The following is a 6,684-nucleotide window of genomic DNA, read 5'->3' as shown; positions in this document are numbered from 1 at the left end:
CATCAACCGGTTAAAGCAGAAAAATCGCAATCATATCAATAGCTGCAGGAAAGGCATTTGGCAAAACCTCTGACTAGCCTCAGTTTTTAGATTGGGCTGAGAGGTGAAGACCCCACAGCCTCTGGAAAGGCCCATGTCCTTTCCTGTGTCATAGAAACTTCCTGGAGGGAGAGGCGTGTATGGACAGCAGGAGACCTGTTCCTGGGAGATCCTGTGCCCTGTGGAAAGCAGGTGGTGTTGTCTCGGGCAGAATTTGCATTCTTGGTGCAGGCCTAGCAGGTCTGTCGTCTCACTCCTTCACTAAGGCAAACGCCCATCAGACGGACCTACCTGGTCAAACCCTGGCTTCACCACTTACAGGCTGCTGTGTCCTCGGGCAGGTCATTTAATTCCGCTCAGCCTGGCCTTGTCTAGGCTTGGGGATGGACCTCCCCAAGCTGTTGAGAACTGACTGAGACATGGTGAATAAAACGCCTGACATTGTGACTTTCACAAAGAAGGTAGTCAACAAGAAGGTGTTGGCTTCTTCCTTTAGTCCCTCCTTGCCCTTAACTGCTGTTCCCAGGGTTGTGTGGGTCAGCCTTTTCTCTTCCTGCTCTGCCCACCTCCTCTGAGTGATTTAATTCAGTTCCCTGGCTTCACACACAGCCTTCACGCTGACAGGTTAGGACTCCTGTCAGACTTCTCTGAGCCCTGGACCTGCACGTCCAGTGCTAGTGGGTCAGCTGCACTGGGATAGGACAAGGGCCCTGCACGTGTGACAACACTTAGCTGCATCCACTGCCCCTCTCTCGTGGATTCCTGCAGTCATTTCTCAAAGGGCCTCCTTCCAGCAGCCTTCCCTTCCTCTAATCTTACCTTCTCTGGCTGAAGCAATCTATCTAAACCTGGTCATTCTCACTCCCCTGCCTAGACCCTACCGTGGCTCCCCATTGTCAGCAGGCTGGCACACAAGACCCTTCAGGCTGGGCACCTGACATCTCCAGCACAGTCTCTTGCAAAGCCCTACCTTAGTCCAAACCCTGGAAAATCGCCAGCGTGTGACTATGTAAATCGCTTGGCGGTGCTTAGATTTCTGGGCCCTCTATCTGAGTTTCTGAAGCAGGAGGTCCATAGTGGGGCCTGTGAAGCTGCATTTTTTTTGAAGCTGCATTTTTAAAAAAAGTTTATTTTTGGCTGCATTGGGTCTTCATTGCTGCGCGCGGGCTTTCTCTAGTTGTGAGCGGGGATTACTCTTCGTTGTGGTGCGTGGGCTTCTCATTGCAGTGGCTTGTTGCAGAGCATGGGTTCTAGGTGCATGGGCTTCAGTAGTTGTGGCATGCAGGCTCAGTGGTTGTGGCTTGCAGGCTCTAAAGTGCAGGCTCAGTAGTTGTGGTGCACGGGCTTAGCTGCTCCACAGCATGTGGGATCTTCCTGGACCAGGGATCGAACCCGTGTCCCCTGCATTGGCAGGCGGATTCTTAACCACTGTGCCACCAGGGAAGTCCCGAACCTTCATTTTTAACAAGCGTAACAGGAGAGCCTGGTAATAAAAGCATGTGTTTTGATTTGTCTAAAAATGTCTTCACTGTCATACTTGAATATATTGAGCATAAATTCTAAGTTAGTGGCTGTTTCCTTCCAACACACTGAAACACACTGAGTGCATTCCACCATCCCCTGGCTTCCATTGTTGCAGCCAAGAGGTCGCTGTCAGTCTAACTGCTATTCTTGGAGGGAGCCTATCTTTTCAGTGGATGTTTTTAAGTTGTTTCCCATTGTCTTTGGTTTTTCTGTAATTTTACTACCATGGATAGGTGAGAATTTTTAAATTTATTCTTCTTGGGATTCATTGGGATTCTTGAATCTGGATTGGTGTTTTCCATCAGTTCTGGCAAATTCTCAGCCACTGTGCTTTCAAAGTGCTTTTCTCTGATCCAAATTCTCTCTCTCTGGCACCCCCCCCCCCTTTCTCTTTCTCTCCTCCTAGAACTGAGATCTATACATCTGAGATCTCATTATTTTCTCCACATCTTTTAATCTCTCCACTATTTTCCATCTTTTGATTTTTGTATGTTACATTCTGTTTGTGCTTTTAAACATTTGTTAACACTTTAGCTTCCTGTTCTGTACTGATATTTTCAAGCTTACCTTTGACTTCTTTAAACCTAATAAGCTCAGTTGTTTTATAACCCATGTTTATATTAGTTATAGTAACACTAGCTACTTACCAAACAAACCTTAAAATTTCATGGCTTAAACTAATGCAGGTTTATTCACTGACCACAGAGTAGTGCACTGTAGGTGTTTCTCCATTGGGCAGCTTTCCTGCAGGTGGTGAACTGGGGACCCAGGTCCCTTCATTCTGGTGCCTTCTCATCATCAACCCATGGTTCCTAAGATTCCCCTGGAGTTTGGGTCCAGGCCAGGCATCCAGAAATGAGAGAAGAGCACGGAGGTTCAGATGGAGGTTTTTATGGGTGAGGCCCAGAAGTTGCACAGTTGTTACCACCTACATTCTTTGGCCCAGACGTCAGTCATTTGGCCATGGCTGACTATGAAGGACTCAGGAATGCAGCGGGACCAAGTGCATGGGACCAACCATCCGGGGTTTGCCACCGTGCGCCCAATTCCAGGACACAAAGCCCATACATGTCTGCTCGTGGCTTGTTGTTTTCACGTGTTCTTGGTCATCTTTAAATGTGTGGGGATCACTGGCTTCAAAAACTTACATGTGGGGATTCTTGGAAGCCTAGGGTGAAGGGGCCCCCATCATTCCAAATTCACTGCTTGGAGTTCTCTGCCCAGCCAGCTTACACATCCCTGGGTCTCAAATCAGTGAAAGGGCAGATCTGTAGCTCTGACTTCTCAGGAACTTTGTTGCATTTTGATTTTGCTTCTCTTAGCACCAAGTCAGTCTTATCTATGGTTCCCTGAGATTTGGAGCAGGATGGAGGGGGCAAGTTTAATTCTGAGTCATTACTACCCTGAGAGCATAACCCTTCAGATTTTCAGTTTATTATTTTTGCTTTTTGAAGTATAGTTGATATACAATATTATATTAGTTTCAGATGTATCACATAGTGATTCAATATTTTTATATATTATACTCTATTTAAAGTTATTATAAAATATTGGCTATATTCCTTGTGCTGTATAATATATCCTTGTAGATTATTTTATATAGTAGTTTATACCTCTTAATCCCCTACCCCTATTTTGCCCCTCCCTCCTTCCCTCTCCCCACTGGTAACCACTAGTTTATTCTCTATATCTGTGAGCCTTTTTGTTTTGTTATGTTCATTTATTATATTTTTCAGATTCCACATATAAGTGATAACATATAATATTTGTCTTTGTCTGACTTATTTAACGTGCCTGACTATGAAGGACTCAGGAATGCAGTGGGACCAAGTGCATCGGACCAACCAGCTGGGGTTTGCCACCGTGCGCCCAATTCCAGGACACAAAGCCCACACGTGTCTGCTCGTGGCTTCCAGGTCTACCCATGTTGCTGCAAATGGACAAATATTTTTGTTTATGGCTGAGTAATATTCCATTGCGCGTGTGTGTGTGTGTGTGTGTGTGTGTGTGTGTAATCTTCTTATCCATTCATCTATTGATGGACACTTGGGTTGCTATCACATCTTAGTTATTGTAAATAGTGCTGCTATGAACATTGGGGTGCATGTATCTTTTCAAATTAGTGTTTTCATTTTTTCTAGATATATACTCAGGAGTGGAATTGCCGGATCATAGGGTAGTTTTATTTTTAGTCTTTTAAGAAACCTTCGTAATGTTCTCCATAGTGGCTGAACCAATTTACATTCCCACCAACAGTGCACAGGTTTCCCTTTTCTCCACATCCTTGCCAACATTTATCATTTGTAGATTTTTTGATGGTAGCCATTTTGACAGGTGTGAGGTGGTATATTATTGTGGTTGTGATTTGCATTTCTTTGATGATTAGCAATGTTGTGCATCTTTTCATGTGTCTGTTGGCCATCTGTATATCTTCTTTGGAAAAAAATGTCTCTTCAGGACTTCCACCCATTTTTTAATTGGGTTATTTGTTTTTTTGGATGTTGAGTTGCATGAGTTGCTTACACATTTTGGATATTAACCCCTTATCGGTTATATCATTTGCAAATATTTTCTCCCGTTCAGTAGGTTGTCTTTTCGCTTTGTCAGTGGTTTCCTTTGCTGTGCAAAAGCTTGTAAGTTTATTAAGTCCAATTTGGTTATTTTTGCTTTTGTTTCCTTTGCCTTAGGAGATAGATCAAAAAAAAAAAACTGCTATGATTTATGTCAAAGAGTGTTCTGCCTATGTTTTCTTCAAGGAGTTTTATGGTTTGTGGTCTTTTATTTACGTTTTTAATCCATCTTCAGTTTATGTATATGATGTGAGAAAATGTAATAGTTTAATTCTTTTACATGTAGCTGTCCAGCATTCCCAGCACTGCTTATTGAAGAGACTGTCTTTTTCCATTGTATATTCATGCCTCCTTTGTTGTAGATTAATTGACTATAAATGCATGGCTTCTCTATTCTGTTGCAGATTAATCGACCATTTCTGACTCTATTCTGTTTCATTGATACACGTGTCTGTTTTTGTGCCAGTACCATACTGTTTTGATTACTGTAGCTTTGTAGTATAGTCTGAAGTCAGGGAGTGTGATACCTCCAGCTTTGTTCTTTTTTCTCAAGATTATGTTGGCTATTCAGGGTCTTTTGTGCTTCCATATTAATTTTAGGATTATTTGGTCTATTTCTGTTAGAAATGTAATGTGTATTTTGATAGGAATTGCATCAAATCTATAGACTGCTTTGGGTAATATGGACATTTTAACAATAAGAATTATTCAGATCCATGAACATGGGATATCTTTCCATTTCTTTATATCCTCTTCAGGGTCCTGCATTAGTGTTTCATAGTTTTCAGAGTATAGGTCTTTCGCCTCCTTGGTTAAGTTTATTTCTAGGTATTTTATTCTTTTTGGTGTGATTTTAAACGGGATTGTTTTCTTGCTTTCTCTTTCTGAGAGTTCATTATTAGTGTATAGAAAAGCAGCAGATTTCTGTATATTAATCTTGTATCCTGCAACTTTACTGAATTAATTTATTCTAACAGTTTTTTGATGGAGACTTTAGGGTTCTCTCTATATAGTATTATGCCATTTGCAAATAGGGACAGTTTTATTCTTCCCTTCCAGTTTGGATGCCTCTTATTCCTTTTTCTTGTCTGATTGGTTCAGGTAGGACTTCTAACACTATATTAAATAGAAATGGCAAGAATGGGCATCCTTGTCTTGTTCCTGATTTTAGAGGAAAAGCTTTCAGCTTTTCTCTGTTGAGTATGATGTTAACTGTGGTTTTGTTATAAATGCCCTTTATTATGTTGAGATATGTTCTCTCTATACCAACTTTTATGAGAGTTTGATTAATGGATGTTGAATTTTGTTAAGTGCTTTTTCTGCATCTATTGAAATGATTATGTAAATTTTATCCTTCCTTTTGTTAATGTGGTGTATCACATTGGTTGATTTGCAGGTATTGAACCATCCTTGAACCCCTGGACTAAATCCTACTTGATCATGGTGTATGATCCTTTTCATATATATATATCGTTGAATTTGGTTTGCTCATATTTTGTTGAAGATTTTTGCATCTATACTCATCAGAGATGTTCTTTCTTCCTCCTTCCCTCCCTCCCTCCCTCCCTCCCTCTCTCCCTCCCTTCCTCCCTTCCTTCTTTCTTTTCTTGGTAGTGTCTTTGGTTTTGGTATCAGGGTAATGGTGGCCTCATAGAATGAATTTGAGAGTGTTTCCTCCTCTTCAATCTTTTGGAACAGTTTGAAAAGGATAGTTATTAGCTCTTCTTTATATGTTTGGTTGGATTCCCTTCTGAAGCTGTCCAGTCCTGGACTTTTGTTTGCTGAGAGTTTTTGTTGTTGTTGTTGTTGTTTTTAATTACAAATTCAGTTTCATTACTAGTGATTTGTCTGTTCATATTGTCTATTTCTTCCTGATTCAGTCTTGGAAGACTGTATGTTTCTAGAAATTTATCCATTTTTTTCTAGGTTGTCTAAGTTGTTGGCATATAACTGTTCTTAGTATTCTCTTATGAATTTTTGTATCTCTGTGATACCGGTTGTTATTTCCCCTCTTTCATTTCTTATTTTGTTATTTGGGTCTTCTCTTTTTCTTCATGAACCTGGCTAAAAGCTTATCAATTTTGTTTATCTTTTTAAAAAACCAGTTCTTGGTTTCATTGATCTTCTCTATTTTTATAAAAAATCTCTATTGTATTTATTTTCTCTCTGATCCTTATCATTTCCCTCCTTCTGCTGACTTTGGGCTTTGTGCTTCTTTTTTAATTTCTTTAGATGGTAAGTTACCTTGTTTATTTGAGATTTTTCTTATTTCTTGATATAGGCCTGTATCACTATAAACTTCCCTCTTAAAACTGCTTACATTTGTGTTTTTATTTTTATTTGTCTCAAGATATTTTCTGATTTTCCCTGTGATTTCTTCATTGACCCATAGGTTTTTTAGTAGCGTATTGTTTAGTCTCCACGTGTTTGTGTTTTTCCCATTTTTCTTCCTGTAACTGATTTCTGTTTTCTTACCATTGTGATTGAGAAAAAATGCTTGATATAATTTCTATCCTCTTAAATTTGTTGAGACTTGTTTTGTGGCCTAGCA

This window comes from Eschrichtius robustus, chromosome 16 (assembly GCF_028021215.1).
Source record: "Eschrichtius robustus isolate mEscRob2 chromosome 16, mEscRob2.pri, whole genome shotgun sequence".
NCBI lineage: Eukaryota > Metazoa > Chordata > Mammalia > Artiodactyla > Eschrichtiidae > Eschrichtius > Eschrichtius robustus.
This window is presented reverse-complemented; position numbering follows the sequence as displayed.